General features: G+C 44.4%; 1 protein-coding gene across 4 annotated transcripts in view; it reads right to left on the bottom strand.

Annotated features, from left to right (window-relative positions):
* plxnb1b (plexin b1b) overlaps nt 1-5,717 on the bottom strand; it is a 388,691-nt gene extending 382,974 nt beyond the window's left edge. For all 4 annotated transcript variants that reach the window (XM_028825049.2, XM_028825053.2, XM_028825050.2 and 1 more), the window contains exon 1: nt 5,211-5,717. The gene's annotated coding sequence lies outside the window, so the exon portion shown is untranslated. The remainder of the gene's footprint in view (nt 1-5,210) is intronic.
* Nucleotides 5,718-23,431: the final 17,714 nt, after the last annotated feature.

Here is a 23,431-nt window from a genome sequence, read left to right as displayed (position 1 = left end):
GTTAACTAATGTTGTCTTATTTTAATTTCTTATTTTGTCTTTTATTTTTCTTTTCTTCATTATGTAAAGCACTTTGAGCTACTGTTTGTATGAAAATGTGCTATAGAAATAAATGTTGTTGTTATGGTTGCAATGACCTGTGCAGCCCTCATATCACAACCCTATTGAGCATCCTTGGGATGAGGTGGTGAGGGCCATTCACAGGAATTCTGTGCAGCCATCCAATTGGCACTCACTTCCAAACTGCACAACATTCCTGAGCAACCCATCCAGCAACTTGTAGAATCCATGCCCAGACAAATTCACACTGTTCTGAAGGCATAAGGTGGCACAACAGGAGCTATTAGACAGGAATAGCTAATAAAGTAGCAACTCCATGAATATCCTAATAACGTGTGCACACATGCAAACACACGCAATTATTTCAGACCATGAAAGTTAATAATGGATTTATCAGAATGTGCTGCTCTAATATTGGGACATCTGGAGGTACAGCATATTAACTAAAACTGGCAAGCACAAGCTCAAAGTTTTTTCTTACTGCCCTATAATCCCACTAACAAACTTTTATTGTCAACTACCTCTACATCTCTACCTCTCACCCCACGGCTCTTTAGAACTGCGGCACAGACTTTTAACAATGGGTGCTCAAGAACAATAAGCAATTTGTTCAGGGTTTTAAAATGACACTGAACTGACAGGCTTGAGGTTTATACTCCGGCCACACTGCCTGTTTATAGTATTATAAACTGTGACTTAGTTAAGATTTGGGCTCAGGTGACAAAAGGAAGTACTGTGGTAACCTCGTAAAAAATAATATAAATTAAGAACTAAAACCAAGGAACTCATTATTTGCTTTGGAGCCTCCACACCCTGTCACTATTCAGGGAGGGTATGTGGTACATTGCTATAAGTACTTGGGGGTCCACATCAATGACAGGCCTAGACCGGTCTACTAACACATATAAGAAAGGGCAGAGGAGTCTATTTTTTTCTTATGGGACTACGCTCCTTCAATGTTGATAGCAACATCCATCACATCTTCTGTAACTGCCTGCAGCCATACCACCTGCACTTCAGAAGAGGTCTTCCACCTGAAGCCAAGCATGTTTGGGTCCGGCCAGTGCTTGGATGGGAGACAATCTAGGAAAAGCATGGGTTGCTGCTGGAAAAGGTGTTGGTGAGGCCAGCAGGAGGCGCTTATCCTGTGGTCTGAATGTGGATCCCAGTGCAGTAAAAATGGGGCCTGCCTTCAGATGAGGCATAAAACCGAGGTCCTGACCCTCTGTGGTCATTCATAAAAGATCTCCGGGGATCTTTCGTAAAGAGCAGGGCGTATCCCGATCTCCTGGCTATATTGCCCTCCATGGCCTCATAATTACCCCCTCTCTCATCCTTCACCACCTAATAGCTAATGTGTGGTGAGTGTACTGGCAAAAAAGTGGCTGCCGTCACATCATCCAGGTGGATGCTACACATTACTGGTGGCTGAAGTGGCACCCCACACACTAAAGCACTTTGAGTAATGAGAAAAGCACAAAATAAATGTAAAGAATTATTATTAACTCTGTGATGGCCAGGTGGCACGGTGGCGCAGTGGTAGCGGAGCTGCCTCGCAGTTAGGAGACCCGGGCTCCTCCCTGTGTGGAGTCTGAATGTTCTCCCCGTGTCTGCGTGGGCTTCCTCCCACAGTCCAAAGACATGAAGGTTAGGTGCATTGGCAATCCTAAATGGGGTGTGTGTGTGTGTGTGTGTGCCCTGCAGTGGGCTGGCACTCTGCCCGGGGTTTGTTTCCTGCCTTGTGCCCAGTGTTGGCTGGGATTGGCTCCAATAGATCCCCGTGACCCTGTACGAAAAAAACGAATGGCCAATTATGAACAATGCTGCACATCCACTCTCCGATATGTCAGCATTGAGTAACTTTAGTCAACAAACGTTTCAACTGAAGTAGGTGAAGAAACGCTATGGGGGGCTGCTTCATGCCTGTGCCAATGCGCCTTTAGAAGACCTCACTGGGACTGCCCTCTTACCTTCAGCTAAGTCAGAAGTTTTCTTTATTTTGTAATTCTGTGTGTGTATTTAAGAGTTAAAGTTGTTTGTTAGTTACAGTATTTCATGAGCTTCTGTAAAAAGCTAAATTTCCTTCTTGGGACAAATAGACTACTGTAAAGTATATCTACCTTAAAGCAACAGATTTGTATGCAAGATTAATATACTCAAACCCTAACCCGAGGACAAAAAAAATTATATCGATCTACGTTATGGTATTGCAGGGGTCTCCAACTCTGGCCCTGGCCTGCTATTGTGGTGGCAGGTTTTCATTCTAACCATTTTCTTAAATAGTGACCAGTTTTTGCTGGTAATGAACCCTTTTGCTTTAATATTGACTTGCTCTTTGAGACACAGACCCCCCCCCCCCCCACCAATTTGTTTCTTTTTTCCATAATTTTCAGCAAAATAATAATGACGTATAAAACAATCCAACACATGAGCAGCTCACCAGTGTCCATTATGCAATATCTGACAAGAAAGAAAGGTGGGAACTTGTGTACTAAACGGATGGCACGGACGGCTAGTACCCTTTTCTATTATTGTGACACAAATTGGATTTTCGTTTTTAACATTAGGCACCCAAAGGGGACATTTACATTACGGAGCTGTAGGCAACGATGCTGTCCCACCACTAACTTTAAGGTTAGTATTTGTGGTTGAGGTAGGTCAGTCGAATGATTTTAAACTTTAAAAATTAAGCATCCCCCATGGAGCCCAACACTAGAATGGGTAGGAACTGCCATCCATTTAGTACACAAGCACCGAAAGGTGACAGTCTCAGTAATGCTGAACTGGGGGAAAAAAAATGGAAATGTATGCTCTGTGGTTGAATGACAGTAACAGCAAGTCACAGAATTAAGTAACGGTTTTAATTTACAACAAGAATCAGCTTCCAATTAAGAAACTAGATGGAGTCTGAGACCCCAACTTAGCTGGTCAACTGTCGGCTCACTTCACATCTCATTTCAGTTTAGATGTCGTTTAAGGAAAAAATGAAGCAGTTGAGAGAACTGCATCTCACAAAAAACAAGGCAATTCAAATGAAGGGAGGAAAAGTTCATTAGCAGCAAAAATTGGTCACAAATTAGGAAAACCAGCAGCCACACAAGTGCAATGGAGTTAAAGCCCCCCCCCCCCCCCCCCCCGTGTTATTGTTAAGCAATACACCTTGTGATGTCTTCAGAAACACATCATCAGCGATGTTACCTGTGGTCATAAGAGGGTTTCAGGTCTTTCGAATATCTTACCCCCTTGCCCAGGCACCTGAGCAGCATTCTGCCATAGCACCATCTGCCTTATCCACCCCCATTATGCCTCTGTGATGGCACTATAAAGATCACCAGATCTTTTATTCTAATTCTTTCCATGTCTGTCTATTTCTCACTACCCAGACACTTGAACTGTGTGTCACTCCCCTTGCTGGAGTTGTGGTTCGGTGTATGAAGAGTGCCCTGCTGCACCAGGACAGCCTGCCAAAGGCTTGAAGGAGCCTGGCAGTTGTTAAGCCCCCAGACTGACAGATGTGCTCTCAGAGGATGACACCCTAAGGGGATGTCACCGCACACAGCAATCTCAGCCCAGCTGGGCAAAGGGTGGCACAAGGAGGCGTGCCCTTACTGTCAGACTTTAATATCAATGTTCGCCCTTTGTTTATGAAGCGCTGGGTGATACAATTGGGGACTTCACCGGAATTCGGGGGACAAATGCAAGTAAAGCATCATACTAAACGTCCATCTTTTTAAAAAAAGGCAGTTTGTAGAAAGATGCAATGATAGAATGTATTAAAAAGTAAAACACGAACATGGTTATCGGAGGGATGGGTAGTCTGAAATAAATCCATACATGAATGAGGTCTGCATCTTTTGCTAAACAATGGCAACTTGTCAATTTAGCTCTGGAATGAGAGTTACGTTTGTTGCCGGAATGCCGAGTTTTTTTTAAAGGAGTTAATAAATGTGCAGCCAAAGGTTAGTTACACAAATGATCGGGTACTTATATCTAGGTGGGTGAATCGACCTTTGTCTCGGTCTTCTGATATGACCGAGCGCACAGGAGACAATTGGCAAAGATTACTCCGTGCCGCCGCGGGCTCGTTTTATTCGATCGGTCTCCACAAACAGAATCGTGTCGCCTTCAACGAGTTCGGATCGCAGTTACATTTGTGTTTCAAGCACTAGCGGACTGCCTTATTAGTTCACTTTAAGTGTACTGCAATTTGTAATTTCGATGTTGCAAGACTCTGTAAATGATGTTGGAAAATATCAAAAAGTACCCAGCTTTCAAAACCTCCAACCCCCGGAACGCACAACACAACACACACTCAACCCCGCTTAATCCAATTGAGTAATTTTGTAGAATAAACAGCGTCCCCTGCTGGTCTAATTGGTCTGCCGACAGCACCAGCGAATCTCCCATTTAGCAGAAAAGATGTTCTCCCGCAAAACTCAATTCATCATTTTTGAAGGGAATCAGGTGGCCTATGCGATAGATGGGCTTCGAGTAATTTTCTGCATCCTTCGAAGCGTTTCAATGCTAATGCACTTCTAGGATCCCCCCCAAAAAAATAAAAAAAATCTGTCGCTTTAAAAAATGAATGAATTGTCGATTCAAAGAGAAACGGGCAAGGTGTAATGGAACTGGGCTTGCTTTTTCGAATCAGTACTAGCCTCAGATCAAAGCACCCCCAATGTTCCCATCACCGCCCTCTTTGTAATGCAAACGCGCATTTGTTTGTTTAAAAGTTAATCCCTCCGTGGAAAACTCAAGTGTTTTGCTCTCCCCCAGCCTCCATTTAAAACAAAAGCGGAAAAAGTAAAAGGATACTCAACTTTGGAGGAATAAACATAAATATACAAACAACAAATCTTATGTCTGTTAAAAACACATTGGTATAATAGCACATATTTTGAGAGCACCACCCGCTCGAGTGCTCGTATTCGCGGTGGTGTCCCAGTCCATTGTGACTTTTCCCCCGTTTCACTCATAACGCATGTGTGATGCTACCTATTAAAGTAATGTCCGTGTGTTTAACATTTAATATTAACGAAGCAACCTGCTTGAAAGGAGAACGAAAGAAGCACAGATCTTCAGATTCTGCAAACAAAATGGATATGGGAAAACTTAACGAGGAGAATAACAATAAAAATAGCATGTCTTACCTGCGAAATATTTAGAAATACCCGCCTAGGTTTACGCGTGGCTTTGTTTCACGTTGTATCCAAAAAAGCGCAGCTCCTTATTTGCGATATAATCCGATTCCCCCAGCTTCTTGGGGAAGGGGGTTAGAAAAGAAGACAGTTACGAGGAATCCAAACTGAAAGTTATAGTAAAAGGCAAGAAATATGATCCGGTGAAAACGAAGACACTTTTCTCAGCTCTCTCTGCTTCCCTCACTGCCGTGTGAAGTTTCTTTTCAAAGGCTGCTATTTGCGCGGGGATGGAGGGGGCCAGTGGGTGGGCTGGTAAGGGGGTGTCTGGCTGCCGAAGGTCTACAGTCCTGCTATTTCGGAGCGCTCTTTTCATTCGTTGTCGCTCGCCTGAGAAGAGACGCTTCTCGCACTGAGCACATGCACCCAACAAACAGTGGCACCGGGACAGTGAAGCGCCAGATTACCTCACTGGGCCTGCCCTCAGCTATGTACTTAAAGGGGCACGGTCACCTACAGCGAACGAGGGAGCAGGCGATTCATTGAGATCGGACGATGCGGAGAGCTCCATTCATCAAGATCGGGATCTCTTAAAGGGGCAATGAACGTGCGCTCCTGAAAAGAAAAAAACAAAAGAGAAGTGCGTGAACGACATCTGTTTAGTATGCACGTGTGCTATATGTATACATACATGAGATAAACGTGGATGATCATACAATGAATATTGTTGGAGAAAATTTAATTGTAGATAAATATTTGTTATTACATGTCGGTCCTTCCACCCTTGAAATCGTTATTGTAAATTACATTCAGTGATGATTTTTGTCTGTCTCATTAATTTAATAACAGACCTTCTATCTATCTATCTATCTATCTATCTATCTATCTATCTATCTATCTATCTATCTATCTATCTATCTATCTATCTATCTAGCTATCTATAGAGCTATCTATCTGTCTATCTATCTTCGGTTTCAGCTCAGTTTAGTTTGAGATAACACTCTTTAAATACTTCGGGTTTGGAGCGCTGGCGCCTGTTTCCATCTACAAAGAAATGACAGAAATAATTCAGCTATACTGTAAATCATTTACATACACGAATACGTAAATTAGGCTGAACACACTGTAAAGCAGAGCAAATTCAATCTGAATGAGACATGGTCAGTTGGCAACAGAGGAGAGGAAAACAACAAAAAATTTCACTTAGCTGCATTCCTACAGAAAATAAACCTCTGGAGGTGAATAACAGTTTTTAACACACAGTCACATTATGCAATCTTTTTTTATTTCTGTTTTATATGTTTAATTAATTTAGCCTACTTTGAAAAGATCTGTTTTCACATTGATGTTAAAAAGTATTTTTCTGCTGATCACTATAAAAAAAAAATCCAAAACAAGTCAGCTGTGATTGAATGTTCAATAGCAATAAAATATGAGAACTTTCAAGGGGGTGAGCACTTAATGTATATACAGTAAATGCACTATGTGACCAAAACTACATGGACAGACCTCCAAATTATTGAGTGCAGATATTTTAGTCGCACTCATTGTGGAGAGGTAAATACAATCAAGCAGGAGCCTTTACAGAAGACTATTATAGCCACTGGAGTGGGTTGAGCAACTTTATATTAATGCTAATGATTTTGGAATGGGATAATAAAAATAATTCCTTACTTTTATATAGCGCTTTTCTCACTACTCAAAGCACTTTGCATAGTGAGTGGGGAGCCACTTCAACCACTAATGAGTAGCACTCACCTACATGATGCCATGGCAGCCATTTTTGCACCAGTATGCTCAGCATACATTAGCTTTTAGGTGGTGAAGGGGCGAGAGAGATAGCCAGTTAGAGACAGGAGAGGATTAGGGGGCCAAAATGACTAGGCCATGGTGGGTGATTTAGCCTTGGCATCGGGATACAGTTTTCTCTTTATGAAGGATGACCAGGGATCTTTAATGACCACAGAGAGTCAGAACCTTGGTTTTATGTCACATCTGAAGGATGGCGCCATTTTTACAGCACAGTGTCCCCATCATGCAATGGGACATTGGGTTCCACGTTCAGACCACAGGGTAAGCACTGTTACTCCTCAAAATCTCCAGGAGTACTGACAGACTGTGAGAAGTGTAAGTGCTGGACTCTGCAGGGTACCATCTGACTTCAAATACTGCCATTATGGACAGAAAAACTCCAGGTCATGCCAGCATAGGGTACCGCTGAGTACCAGCTCACTTCAAGCATTGCCCCAGACAGGCAGCTTGGCCACTCTAAACTGGCCCGCAGTGTGAGTATGGCAGTGGATCTGCATGATGAACTTCGGGGCCTCCAATACCCTGAACTTGAAAGTCACACGCCAGTGGTCATAAGCATGATGACTATGGAGAAGAGGAAAAGAGTCAATTATAGAAGTAGGGTATGTAGAAAAAAATATAGTAAAATGATTAAATGTATTTCCTGTGGTATTTTAAGAATTCCCATGAGAGATGTAGCATTGGTAGACAGTGCGGTGTTGTGTGGTTAAGGCTTTGGACTTCATACGCTGAGGCTGTGGGTTCAAATCCCGCTACTGACATTGTGTGACCATCAGTGAGTCACTTCACCTGCTTGTGTTCCAATTGGAAAAGCCACACAGATGTAAATGAACTGTGTCTGAAATGTTGTAAGCCACCTTGGGTAAAGGTAACAGCCAAACACAAAATAATACAGGGTGGCGCAGGGAAACGGGACATTTTGGAACTGGGTGTTGGCGACACTGGGGCGTCAGCAGTTGTTTGGGACCAATGCGACCTCGTTTACAACTCTCTGCCATTAGTTATAATGGAGCAGTGGAGCGGTGCGCAATGAGCGCTCACTGGGAAAGCCTTTAATAAGAATGGTGACAGGGTGACTGCGCAAAGGGAATTTCAGCGACATTACCAGTTAGGACATCATGATCGTGTCCCGTCTGCTCATGCGATTACAACATGGGTGCTTAACTTCGAAGAAACGGGTTCAGCCTTAAAAAAGAAGTCCCCAGGTAGAGCCACTTCACATACTGCCCGACAATCGATGGCAAGCAGCTATATCCAATGATTGTTTGGAAGGCGCGTCGTTTCACGCCACGGTGACATTCCATGGCTTCCGAGACCCCCAGATCTCACTGTGATTTTTTATTATCGTGACGCAAATCATTTTTAAGATCAGGCACCCAAAGGGGACATTAACATTAGGAACCTATAGGTAACTATGCTCCACCCCGACTAACTTTAAGGTTAGTATTTGTGCTTGGGGTAGGCCACTCTAATCATTTAAAATCCAAAAATTAAGGAACTGGGGCGGCAGCCCCACCGATTTGCATCACGATAATAGTAAAGTACCAATTTTTTTTCTGTGGGGACATCTTAAAAGCCAAGTGTACCACACACGTCCTGCAGTCTTTGCTGAAATAAGAAGGAGGACTGAAGAGGAAATCGCTGGCATTCCTCTTGATGTGTTACATCGAGCAATGCAGAATATCCACAGCAGGCTGTCAGAATGCGTACGGAGAAATGGACAACACGTTCATGATTTTTTATTTTAAAAATATGAAATGAATATCGAATGAATATTGATTGTCATCATTAATTGTATATCCTGTACAATACATTTCATCATTAAATGTATTTTGTAATGTGTTTATTCGTCCATTGAACGTCAATTGAAAATTTGCGCCACCCTGTACTAATGGATCCCTGTTCGATTCTGGGGGGGTTTCTCGTGTTCGTGTGATCTCATACTAATTGAATCCTTTAATTAGTGACTCCGATTGTTCTTTATGATAAACTGGAGCTGCACTGACTGCTAATCCCTACACAGCTGGAGAAGATTTCTTATCCAAGTAAACCCAACCTGGAAATCCTGGCACAAAAAAAACGGTTCATTTCCAAAGAAGAGGTGATGTTTTTGTTTTTGTGATTGGGCAAATAAGCATAAATAAAGTCAAAGTCTTAGAGATATCCTTATACTTAACGTGTGGCATTATGTGTGGAGTGACACTAAGCTGGACCTATATTAAGTATTCTTTTTATAAGCAGTTAGAAGAATTTCTGTTTGTGTACACAAATATTAGATAACACAACCTCAAAGGAAGAAGAGAGACGCCCATTGGCTGCTTCTTACCACTTTGAAATTTCCATCTCATGACTCAGTTTTCTGAAGATGAGCCCACTGAGAGAGCAGTGGCTTCATTCAAACCAATTAGTTTCTTAAAATATCCTGCTGGGGTGCTGAACTCCAGAGCCTGCCGGAGACGCCAAGAAGCACAAGGCTGACACAACACTGCACATTTAGAGGGCACGAGTACGCTTCACATAAAAATGGATGGCCTCTGAAGGACAGCAGGACAGCCATCCGTCCATCCATCTTCTGAACCTGCTTATTCTATTACAGGGCTGGAGGTTGCTAGATTCTTCCCAGTGGTGTTTTTATGAAATAAACAAGACTTATTATTCTGCCCAGTGGTATATTCAGAATATTTTTAAGAAATAAACATGATTCACTTTGAATATGCAAAATAATAAAAGCAGAACTGCATGGAAATGGACAGAAAACTGTAACAGATTTGCTTTGCAGCCCAAAACGGAAGCTCAGAACCACAAGAAATGTACTTTGATCATTAACGACTGCGATAACACCAGGCCTCCCTCTTGCTTTGGCTCTAGTCAGCAACAAGTCACTTGCCAAGGAATTCAGTTCTCCATACACTGCTGCTCTCCGCGGCTGGATTTTCCAGATGAGGCCTAAATAGTATTTATCCTTTGGTGTAATTTCACTGAGTTCAACAACACCCCCTCCCAACTGAAATGGCTACTTGTTCTTCTTTTGGCGTCCGCTCCCTTCAAGCCTTTTCCTTCCCAGGCAGGAGCTGTTTACACCCTCGGCTTACATAATTAGGCTTTTCACACAATCTGCCTTTATGTGGCTGCTCCTGGTTTATTAAAATGCAGATGAAAAGGCTCGGCTGAAATGGTCTCTGTGCTGCATTCTCACTCCATAAAATCTAGATGACGGGAACAAGATTTGATGTCCTAAAATATTAAAGAAAGCGGTTATTGCCCGTAATGGATTCATGTCCGTCACTTGACTCCCATACAAAGTTCCAAAGTAGGTACTAGATTAGGATAAAGCTGAACTCTAATGTGATTAAATGCTGAACAACATAATCATTAACTGATAAACGCTCTAATGCTGGGGTCCCCAACTCTGGTCATGGAGGGTCGCGGTGGCTGCAGGTTTTCATTTTAACCCTTTTGCAGGGAGTGATGGCTCTGAGGATAGCGATCTGCACCGGCAATCGTAAGGTTGCTCTTTCGAATCTTTTAAACACCAGAAGTGACTCCACTCTGTTGGGCCTTTGAGGAAGGCCCTTAACCTGCAATTGCTTTGTCCTGGGTATGACAATAATCTGCATCTAGTTCTGCAAGCAGGTCCTCCAACCTACAAGGAAAACTCGGGGTTGGTGGCACCGTAAAAAATGTCACACTCTTCCAGTGTGGTGCTGAGGTGTCAACCCCCTGTGCTCGGGGTGGTCTGGCATGTAGTGGGTATGTCAAAGTTCTATTCAGTGCTTGCTCTCAAACTTTTCTTAATTAGTGACCTGTTTTTGCTGCTAATTAATGTCTTTTGGATGAATTTTAATTGATCTGCTCTTGAAGACTCTGACCCCTTAATTGTTTCCATCCATCCATCCAGTATCCAACCCGCTATATCCTAACTACAGGGTCACGGGGGTCTGCTGGAGCCAATCCCAGCCAACACAGGGCGCAAGACAGGAAACAAAAACTGTGCAGGGCGCCAGCCCACCGCAGCCCTTAATTGTTTCTTTTTCCTTAATTAGCAGTCAAACAATAATGAGACACAAAATGAGCCAACACACGACCAGCAAATTGTGTCCATCATACAATATCTGAAAATAAAGAGGGTGGAGGCCTCAGGAATGTTGCTCTGCTCAGGTCCCCAAAACATTTTAAAGGCGTTCTTAGAAAAGAGAAAATCAACGATTTTGGAGATGTATGCAGTTACACAATGAGAGGAGCAACAAGCCATAGAATTAAAGAACGGGTATAATTAACGTCAAGACTCAGCGCCTCATTAAGCAACAAGTTGGAATGAAGTTGGTTGGAGTTTCAGGCCCTGACTTAGTTGGTCTTCTGTTGGCTCACTCACTTCACGTTTCGTTTCTGTTTGGGTGCCATTTAAGGAAAGAAATGAAGCAACTCGGAGGAACGATGAAGAAATCTTTTGGAACAAATCTTAAAAAACAAGTTAATTAAACTTAATGGAAAAGGAATTAATTAGCAGCAAAAATAGGTCACCAATTAAGAAATGGGTTAGAATGAATCATGGCAGCCACTGCGGCCCTCCAGGACCAGCGTTGGAAACCACTGCTCTAATGCCACCTCATGATGGCTTTAAAGTTCTTGTTAGCACTACATGGGTGCCCAGAACTAACACAACAGGTAGACATTTGCTGTCCTGGGGCCTCGTTTACAAAAAGTTGCATGGATTTAACTGTGAAAATATGTGCACATCAAAAAACAGGAAAACGTGAAAGACAAAAGAAAAAAGTGACATTTATAAAATAAAACCTGGCATACGCACATTTCTATACAATTTGCTGTTTATAAATCACAATCACCTTGCTACTACAGAAACGCATGTCAAACACCACCCTGAAACATCCATACAGTTAGGTCCATAAATATTTGGACAGAGACAACTTTTTTCTAATTTTAGGTTCTGTACATTACCACAATGAATTTTAAATGAAACAACTCAGATGCAGTTGAAGTGCAGACTTTCAGCTTTAATTCAGTGGGGTGAACAAAACGATTGCATAAAAATGTGAGGCAACTAAAGCATTTTTATTAAAACAATCCCTTCATTTCAGGGGCTCAAAAGTAATTGGACAAATTAAATAACTGGAAATAAAATGTTCATTTCTAATACTTGGTTGAAAACCCTTTGCTGGCAATGACAGCCTGAAGTCTTGAACTCATGGACATCACCAGATGCTGGGTTTCCTCCTTTTTAATGCTCTGCCAGGCCTTTACTGCAGCGGCTTTCAGTTGCTGTTTGTTTGTGGGCCTTTCTGTCTGAAGTTTAGTCTTCAACAAGTGAAATGCCTGCTTAATTGGGTTAAGATCAGGTGACTGACTTGGCCATTCAAGAATTTTCCACTTCTTTGCTTTAATAAACTGATGGGTTGCTTTGGCTGTATGTTTTGGGTCATTGTCCATCTGTATCATGAAACACCGCCCAATCAATTTGACTGCATTTAGCTGCATTTGAGCAGACAGTATGTCTCTGAACACCTCAGAATTCATTCGGCTGCTTCTGTCCTGTGTCACATCATCAATAAACACGAGTGTCCCAGTGCCACTGGCAGCCATGCACGCCCAAGCCATCACACTGCCTCCACCGTGTTTTACAGATGATGTGCTATGCTTTGGATAATGAGCTGTTCCACGCCTTCTCCATACTTTTTTCTTGCCATCATTCTGGTAGAGATTGATCTTGGTTTCATCTGTCCAAAGAATGTATTTCCAGAACTGTGCTGGCTTTTTTAGATGTTCTTTAGCAAAGTCCAATCTAGCCTTTCTATTCTTGAGGCTTATGAGTGGCTTACACCTTGCAGTGTACCCTCTGTATTTACTTTCATGCTGTCTTCTCTTTATGGTAGACTTGGATATCGATATGCCTACCCCCTGGAGAGTGTTGTTCACTTGGTTGGCTGTTGTGAAGGGGTTTCTCTTCATCATGGAAATGATTCTGCGATCATCCACCACTGTTGTCTTCTGTGGACGTCCAGGTCTTTTTGTGTTGCTGAGTTCACCAGTGCTTGCTTGCTTTCTCAGGATGTACCAAACTGTAGATTTTGCCACACGTAATATTGTAGCAATTACTCAGATGGGTTTTTTCTGTTTTCGCAGCTTAAGGATGGCTTCTTTCACCTGCATGGAGAGCTCCTTTGACCGCATGTTGTCTGTTCACAGCAAAATCTTCCACATGCAAGCACCACACCTCAAATCAACTCCAGGCCTTTTATCTGCTTAATTGATAATGACATAACGACGGACTTGCGCACACCTGCCCATGAAATAGCCTTTGAGTCAATTGTCCAATTACTTTTGAGCCCCTGAAATGAAGGGATTGGGTTAATAAAATGCTTTAGTTGCCTCACATTTTTATGCAATCGTTTTGTTCACCCCACTGAATTAAAGCTGAAAGTCTGCACTTCAACTGCATCTGAGTTGTTTCATTTAAAATTCATTGTGGTAATGTACAGAACCAAAATTAGAAAAAAGTTGTCTCTGTCCAAATATTTATGGACCTAACTGTATATGGAGCATGCTAATCAACCTCATACATATGCAATCATGATGACACAGAATTTCTTTGGCTGGTAGAGCAGCCTCGCTCCTGATGTGTTGAGACCCCATCACCTGCATTCAAGAGTATCTAGTTATACTCTGCAACTAAGTGCCCAAGATCATGCATGCCATTAAAACGCCTCTCCTCCGAGGGTCAGGGAAAGGCGTAAGGCGCTATCACCACAATGAATAGTACAAGCTATATGAAATTCGGCCAGTCACCATAAAAACAAGCCAGTCACCGTGTACAGCACCATCACACCTGTCTAAGCTAAAGTGCTTAAAATAGATGAATCACAGGCTGACCCAGGCCACATCAAAGATCCAACGTCAACGCCAAACACAAATCTTAGTGATTGGCAATAATGGATACAATGAGGCTATTAGAAATAAACTGGATACATTAGGAATAAAAGTCAAGACGGAGATAAAAAGCTTAGGGGTAACTGTTGACTGTAATCTGAATTTTAAATCGCATATTAATCAGATCACTAGGACAGCATTTTTTCACGTAAGAAACATAGCAAAAGTTAGACCTCTTATATCATTGAATGATGCTGAGAAATTAGTTCACACGTTTGTTTTCAGTCGGCTAGATTACTGTAACGCACTCCTCTCAGGACTACCCAAAAAAGACATAAATCGTTTGCAACTAGTGCAGAATGCAGCTGCTAGAATCCTAACCAGGAAAAGAAAATCCGAACACATTTCTCCAGTTTTGATGTCACTACACTGGTTACTTGTGTCATTCAGGATTGACTTTAAAATTCTGCTTATGGTTTATAAAGCCTTAAATAATCTTGCCCCATCTTATATATCGGAATGTCTGACATCTTATATTCCAAATCGTAACCTCAGATCCTCAACTGAGTGTCTGCTTAGAATTCCAAGAGCAAAACTTAAAAGAAGTGGTGAGGCGGCCTTCTGCTGTTATGCACCTAAAATCTGGAATAGCCTGCCAGTAGGAATTCGCCAGGCTAATACAGTGGAGCACTTCAAAAAAACTGCTGAAAACACATTACTTTAACATGGCCTTCTCATAACTTCACTTTAATTTAATCCTGATACTCTGTATATCCAATTCATTATAATAACTATTCATGGTGGCTCTAAAATCTGTACTAACCCCTACTCTCTCTTTTGTTTCCTTTTCCAGTGTCCTTTTGGTGGTGGCGCCACCACCATCTACTCAAAGCACCGTGATGTTCCAACAATGATGGATTAAAAGCCAGAAGTCTACATGACCATCATCATCAAGTCCTTCCGTGAGAACCCTAAATACAAAGAGGACTATTTCATTTATGTTAGGTAGAATGCCCAGAGGGGACTGGGCGGTCTCGTGGCCTGGAACCCCTACAGATTTTATTCTTTTCTCCAGCCGTCTGGAGTTTTTTTGTTTGTTTTTTCTGTTCCCCCTGGCCATCGGACCTTACTCTTTTTCTATGTTAACTAATGTTGTCTTATTTTAATTTCTTAATTTGTCTTTTATTTTTATTTTCTTCATTATGTAAAGCACTTTGAGCTACTTTTTTGTATGAAAATGTGCTATATAAATAAATGTTGTTGTTGTTGTTTCTGAGCCATATCTTGGCATCACAGATGATGATTTGTAACCACTTCATTCTCGCCAGGTTCCCTTATTACAATATAAGTGCAGTAAAGTGCTCTGATTACATTAACAAAAACGGACACTGCTGCACATTCCCTTTTTGTGTTGACAAGAACGTCATGTTTTATATATATTATGCCTCACTGGTCCATTCATGGCTTTCAGCGCAGTGGGCATGATGGAGCGAAGCATGGCATGATATTCCTGACCCGTGGGCCAGTTCCCTGAGAAGTGACAACAGGTGGCCAATATAAATTGACAAAAAACATTTCTTCACTGCAAATATGCGGCATTGCCACTGTATTAATAAAATATATCCATCCATCCATCCATCCATTGTGTCCCGCTTATCCGAGGTCGGGTCGCGGGGGGCAGCAGCTTGAGCAGAGATGCCCAGACTTCCCTCTCCCCGGCCACTTCTTCTAGCTCTTCCGGGAGAATCCCAAGGCGTTCCCAGGCCAGTCGAGAGACATAGTCCCTCCAGCGTGTCCTGGGTCTTCCCCGGGGCCTCCTCCCGGTTGGACGTGCCTGGAACACCTCACCAGGGAGGCGTCCAGGAGGCATCCTGATCAGATGCCCGAGCCACCTCATCTGACTCCTCTCGATGCGGAGGAGCAGCGGCTCTACTCTGAGCCCCTCCCGGATGACTGAGCTTCTCACCCTATCTTTAAGGGAAAGCCCAGACACCCTGCGGAGGAAACTCATTTCAGCCGCTTGTATTCGCGATCTCGTTCTTTCGGTCACTACCCATAGCTCATGACCATAGGTGAGGGTAGGAACATAGATCGACTGGTAAATTGAGAGCTTCGCCTTGCGGCTCAGCTCCTTTTTCACCACGACAGACCGATGCAACGCCCGCATTACTGCGGATGCCGCACCGATCCGCCTGTCGATCTCACGCTCCATTCTTCCCTCACTCGTGAACAAGACCCCGAGATACTTGAACTCCTCCACTTGGGGCAGGATCTCGCTACCAACCCTGAGAGGGCACTCCACCCTTTTCCGGTTGAGGACCATGGTCTCGGATTTGGAGGTGCTGATTCTCATCCCAGCCGCTTCACACTCGGCTGCGAACCGATCCAGAGAGAGCTGAAGATCACGGCCTGATGAAGCAAACAGGACAACATCATCTGCAAAAAGCAGTGACCCAATCCTGAGCCCACCAAACCGGACCCCCTCAACACCCTGGCTGCGCCTAGAAATTCTGTCCATAAAAGTTATGAACAGAATCGGTGACAAAGGGCAGCCCTGGCGGAGTCCAACTCTCACTGGAAACGGGTTCGACTTACTGCCGGCAATGCGGACCAAGCTCTGGCACTGATCGTACAGGGACTGAACAGCCCTTATCAGGGGGGCCGGTACCCCATACTCTCGGAGTACCCCCCACAGGATTCCCCGAGGGACACGGTCGAATGCCTTTTCTAAGTCCACAAAACACATGTAGACTGGTTGGGCAAACTCCCATGCACCCTCCAGGACCCTGCTAAGGGTATAGAGCTGGTCCACTGTTCCGCGACCAGGACGAAAACCACACTGTTCCTCCTGAATCCGAGGCTCGACTATCCGACGGACCCTCCTCTCCAGGACCCCTGAATAGACTTTTCCAGGGAGGCTGAGGAGTGTGATCCCTCTGTAGTTGGAACACACCCTCCGATCCCCCTTCTTAAAGAGGGGGACCACCACCCCGGTCTGCCAATCCAGAGGCACTGTCCCTGATGTCCATGCGATGTTGCAGAGGCGTGTCAGCCAAGACAGTCCTACAACATCCAGAGCCTTGAGGAACTCCGGGCGTATCTCATCCACCCCCGGGGCCCTGCCACCAAGGAGTTTTTTGACCACCTCAGTGACCTCAGTCCCAGAGATGGGGGAGCCCACCTCTGAGTCCCCAGGCTCTGCTTCCTCATTGGAAGGCATGTTAATGGGATTGAGGAGGTCTTCGAAGTATTCCCCCCACCGACCCACAACGTCCCGAGTCGAGGTCAGCAGCGCACCATCCCCACCATATACAGTGTTGACACTGCACTACTTCCCCTTCCTGAGACGCCGGATGGTGGACCAGAATCTCCTCGAAGCCGTCCGAAAGTCATTCTCCATGGCCTCCCCAAACTCCTCCCACGCCCGAGTTTTTGCCTCAGCAACCACCAAAGCCGCATTCCGCTTGGCCTGCCGGTACCTATCAGCTGCCTCCGGGGTCCCACAGGACAAAAGGGTCCTGTAGGACTCCTTCTTCAGCTTGACGGCATCCTTCACCGCCGGTGTCCACCAGCGGGTTCGGGGATTGCCGCCACGACAGGCACCGACCACCTTACGGCCACAGCTCCGGTCAGCTGCCTCAACAATAGAGGCACGGAACATGGCCCATTCGGACTCAATGTCCCCCACCTCCCTCGGGATGTGGTCAAAGTTCTGCCGGAGGTGGGAGTTGAAGCTACTTCTGACAGGGGGCTCTGCCAGACGTTCCCAGCAGACCCTCACAACACGTTTGGGCCTACCACGCCTGACCGGCATCCTCCCCCACCATCGAAGCCAACTCACCACCAGGTGGTGATCAGTTGACAGCTCCGCCCCTCTCTTCACCCGAGTGTCCAAGACATGTGGCCGCAAGTCCGACGACACGACCACAAAGTCGATCATCGAACTGAGGCCTAGGGTGTCCTGGTGCCAAGTGCACATATGAACACCCCTATGCTTGAACATGGTGTTCGTTATGGACAATCCGTGACGAGCACAGAAGTCCAATAAGAAAACACCGCTCGGGTTCAGATCAGGGGGGGTATTCCTCCCAATCACGCCCTTCCAGGTCTCACTGTCATTGCCCACGTGAGCATTGAAGTCTCCCAGCAGAACGAGGGAGTCCCCAGAAGGTATGCCCTCTAGCACCCCCTCCAGGGACTCCAAAAAGGGTGGGTACTCCGAACTGCTGTTCGGTGCATACGCACAAACAACAGTTAGGACCCGTCCTCCCACCCGAAGGCGAAGGGAGGCTACCCTCTCGTCCACCGGGGTAAACCCCAATGTACAGGCTCCAAGTTGGGGGGCAATAAGTATACCCACACCTGCTCGGCGCCTCTCACCGGGGGCAACTCCAGAGTGGTAGAGAGTCCAGCCCCTCTCAAGGAGATTGGTTCCAGAGTCCAAGCTGTGCGTCGAGGTGAGCCCGACTATATCTAGCCGGAACCTCTCAACTTCGCGCACTAGCTCAGGCTCCTTCCCCTTCAGAGAGGTGACATTCCACGTCCCAAGAGCCAGTTTCTGTAGCCGAGGATCGGACCGCCAAGGTCCCCGCATTCGGCCACCACCCAACTCACACTGCACCCGACCTCCTTGGCCCCTCCCATAGGTGGTGAGCCCATGGGAAGGGGGACCCACGTTGCCTCTTCGGGCTGTGCCCGGCCGAGCCCCATGGGTGCAGGCCCGGCCACCAGGCGCTCGCCATCGAGCCCCACCTCCAGGCCTGGCTCCAGAGTGGGGCCCCGGTGACCCACGTCCGGGCAAGGGAAAACGCCGTCCAAAATGGTTTTTCTTCATAGGAGGTTTGTTTAACCGCTCTTTGTCTCATCCCTCACCTAGGACCAGTTTGCCTTGGGTGGCCCTACCAGGGGCATAAAGCCCCGGACAACAGAGCTCCTAGGATCATTGGGACACGCAAACCCCTCCACCACGATAAGGTGACGGTTAAAGGAGGGGATAATAAAATATAATTTAAGTAAAATATAAAGCTAAATTCTACTAGTGAGCTTGTTTTGTTACTTCACTGTTTTGTAGTAGAAGTGAAGCTTCACTTGGTAGCTGCAAAGCTCTGTGTCAGTTGAAATATTACTGCACCCCTCAGAATTTCAGATGTCCCCACAGATTTTTCCCTGGTGCCAGGCCTAGTTTTGATTGAATTATGTTTTCAATGTCCAGCTTATTCAGCTTTTCTTGAAATGACCCAACACAAGACCTCTGCCTCACTCATGCACTCGGTTCTCTTTATGATTTGATCATATTGGTCATAATAATTAATGTGAATTCAAACAGCACTTGAACTTGCCAGAACAAAATACTAATGGCATTTCAGCCGCTGCTTTCTAGGCACAGAGAGACTACATTTCTGTTTCTTCAGTTGATGTGTTTCTGGTCTTTTAAAAACAGGCTTTTTTGACTCAGAGAAATGTTAGTGTATCAAAAATTACAATCATGTGAAATATTTGAGAAGGCTTAAAGAAACTGGTCGTCCTTCATACCGTATATGATGAAGCAATTACTTGAACAATTTTTCACAATGGAAATTTTTCATCTCCACGGTTCATAGTCTCTGATATAGGCCCTCAGTTTGTGCATCACTTTTCTGCTTTACATAAGGAATATAAGAAAATGTAACTTGTAGGTACCATCCTCGTGCTAACAAGCAGACAGAGAGGGTAGATTAAGAGCTTGAGAAATATAGACGGTGGCACTGACCAGAAAGCAGGAGACAGAGCTGGAGGTGGCAGAGTTAAAGATGCTAAGATTTGCATTGGGTGTGACGAGGATGGATAGGATTAGAAATGAGGACATTAGAGGGTCACCTCAAGTTGGACGGTTGGGAGACAAAGTCAGAGATGTGAGATTGCGTTGGTTTGGACATGTGCAGAGGAGAGGTGCTGAGTATATTGGCAGAAGAATGCTAAGGATAGAGCTGCCAGGGAAGAGGAAAAGAAGAAGGCCTAAGAGAAGGTTTATGGATGTGGTGAGAGAGGACATGCAGGTGATAGGTGTAACAGAGCAAAATGACGAGGACATGAAGATATGGAAGAAGATGATCCGCTGTGGCATATTAGACCATTACAATCAAACTACAAGACATATTGTTGAGTTAAGAGACAAACCTACCGTACATCCAGGGCTAAAGAAAGATCTTCCTTTCCACCATATTTATGATTATGAACCCCTTTTAATTTTCAATGCTTGATCTCCTTCTTCTTTACCTACTGTGACAGATTTTTGTGTCTAATTTTAGGAATATATGAGACAGACTATCAAATAACCTGTTGAAGACTGCTGCCCCTGTCAAGTGGTATGTGGACTATAAGCATGCTGTAAATTCTCTCCTAGGTGTCACATTGGACAGCTGGTGTGGGTCACTACAAGAGATTACCAGTTGCGTTGAGTAAATGGCACCAAGATACATCGGCCCTTTCAAAACAGTAAAGGTAAGCAAGTCTATGACCTGCAACCTATTAGCTGGAACTATCAGCTAATTAGAAAACTCAACCCACTTGCTATGTTTCATTGTTGAACTTATTCATTGAAACTTTATTCTTTACCATGTACAGCACCTCCTGCTGTCACTGATGGTGACAATGAGCATGACATTCAGAGGATTTTTGATTCCCATTTCCGGGTTTATCATATCCAACATTTCATGCATTGCAGAGGTTATGGATTAGAAGATCATTTTGTGTGTTATAGTAGTACAGTATATGAAACATGTCAAAAAGTGAACATAATAAGCGTGTAATTATTTGCATATCCCCACTCCCAATTTTGCCTATGAGATCACACGCACACTTAGACGAGGACCTTTTAAAAATAAAACAATGGCTGCCAACTAGTAATCCTATCTTACTCACCCTACTAAAAACTGCAAAACCCTTCAATTAACAATTTCCATATCTGCTACCTGCTCACCTCCTAAAGTGATCTACTGCTGTCACCATCCTGCTCCACTGACAGACTGAGAGGATCGTTCCTCCCCCAAACTATGTGACTCTTCAATTCCACCCGGGGGGGTAAACGTTAACATTATATAAATTTATTGTCTGATTTTACCTGCATTATTATTAATCTTTAATTTAATATTGTTTTTTTTTTTGTATCAGTAAGGTGCTGCTGGAGTATGTGAATTTCCCCTTGGGATTAATAAAGTATCTATCTATCTATCTATCTATCTATCTATCTATCTATCTATCTATCTATCTATCTATCTATCTATCTATCTATCTATCTATCTATCTATCTATCTATCTATCTATCTATCTATCTATCTATCTATCTATCTATCTATCTAAAGTGGGACTTTCGTCCCATTACTGGCTTCCCTTTAGGCCAGAGGTGGGCTCATGGGGCGGGGATATACAAATCCTCACACACGTATTGGTCCAAAAAGGGTCGGGCATCTGTCACTTTCTGAATACTCGATTCTGTTTGGCTGAAGCACTTTTTGACATAAGATGTCTCATATACTACTTGTTATGATTTATTCAAGTTCTGAATTTTTTGCAACACTCCTGCATTTAGGTGGCACTTTTGGTTATTGTTTATGTTTTCTTTATCATGGAGAACCCAAATGTAATATTGATTTTTAAGCGTAGAGTCTTCTTTTTCTTCCTTCAGCTGCTCCTGTTTGGGGTCGCCACAGCAGATCATCTTTTTCCATATCTTTCTGTCCTCTGCATCTTGCTCTGTCACACCCATCACCTGCATGTCCTCTCTCATCACATCCATAAACCTTCTCTTAGGCCTTCCTCCTTTTCTCTTGCCTGGCAGCTCTATCCTTATCATTCTTCTCCCAATATACTCAGCATCTCTCCTCTGCACATGTCCAAACCAACGCAATCTCGCCTCTCTGACTTTGTCTCCCAACCGTCCAACTTGAGCTGACCCTCTAATGTCCTCATTTCTAATCCGGTCCATCCTCGTCACACCCAATGCAAATCTTAGCATCTTTAACTCTGCCATTTCCAGCTCTGTCTCCTGCTTTCTGGTCAGTGCCACCGTCTCCAACTCATTTAACATAGCTGGTCTCACTACCATCCTGTAGACCTTCCCTTTCACTCTTGCTGATATGCGTCTGTCACAAATCACTCCTGACACTCTTCTCCACCCATTCCACCCTGCCTGCACTCTTCTCTTCACTTCTCTTCCACAATCCTCATTTCTCTGTACTGTTGATCCCAAGTATTTAAACTCATCCGCCTCTACTCCCTGCATCCTCACAATTCCCCTGACCTCCTTCTTATTCATACACAAGTGTTCTGTCTTGACCTTTGGTTTTATTAAAGATATAAATACTGTAATTTCATTCTTATTGCAACAGTATTATTGCTTTTTTATTTACATGGAAATCTATTATTTATTATTGCCAAGGCATTGCTAAGCATGGACGGCCAGGAGTGCACAGTGTCTGATGTGTGACGGTATAAAAGCCAGCAACATGTCCTTCATTGTTACCCCAGATAAAAACAATTGGTATGTTGTGGAATGCATACCCCCGGTCACAGACAGACAGACACCAGAATGTCCAAAACACACTTCTTTTATTTCTTTCCGCACCACAATGCCTTCCTCCTCACACTCTTTCTTCTTTCTCTTTCTCTTTCTCTTTCTCACTGCCTCTCCCCTCCTCACAAGCTTCGTCTCCTTCCTCCCAACTCTGGCTCTTCTTCTGGAGGGAGGCGGTCCCTTATATACTGACCCGGATGAGCTCCAGGTGCTCCCCTTGATGACACTTCCTGGTGTGGCGGAAGAGTCCAGAGGGTCCCTGGAAGCACTCCGGGTGCTCCTGGGAATTCTTCCGGCAGCACTTCCTGGTGTGGCGGAAGTGCTGCCATCTGGGACTTCACAACTGTCTGGGCGCCCCCTGGTGGTGACCACGTCCTCCGGTAGGGATAAATGTCCGATGTCCGGTCCAGTGGCCCATAAGCAAACCCGGGCGGCTGCCCCCTTGTGCCCCAGGGCAAGTATTGTCCATCACGGGGACCATCCAGGCGTCCCGGCTGGGTAGGGTCCTCATCCATCTGGGACAATGTGCTTTCTTAATGATTATGGCTTCAAGATTACTTGCTTTGAATAGAGGACTGTGATTTCTGATTTCTGTTCAGGGTTTTGATGAAAGATAGGATTCATCTTTAGTTACAGAATCTAGCTGAGCTTTTGACTGCATCTCATTTTCTGCTCGCTACTATCATTAAAATCTGCGTCTTGCAGAAGGCTTAACATTGTATTCCTGTCAAAAAGGCCTAAACTTGATGAATGCGTTTACTACTCATGCCTTTGGAGGGGGGACTCTAACAGAATGGAGAAAATGACATTCTATTTTGTGTTTTATGTTTTGGTTGGGGTGAGACTGGGATTTGCGTCCTGGGTTGTCCCTTTATGTTCTCCACATATCTGTGTAGATTTTCCTCCGGGTGGTCTGGGCAGGTTAGGTGGATAGGCGACACTAAATTGGCCTGTTGGTGTGAGTATGTGTGTGGTCACTCAGCAATGG

The sequence above is a fragment of the Erpetoichthys calabaricus genome, chromosome 18 (assembly GCF_900747795.2).
Source record: "Erpetoichthys calabaricus chromosome 18, fErpCal1.3, whole genome shotgun sequence".
Lineage (NCBI taxonomy): Eukaryota > Metazoa > Chordata > Cladistia > Polypteriformes > Polypteridae > Erpetoichthys > Erpetoichthys calabaricus.
This window is presented reverse-complemented; position numbering and strand designations above follow the sequence as displayed.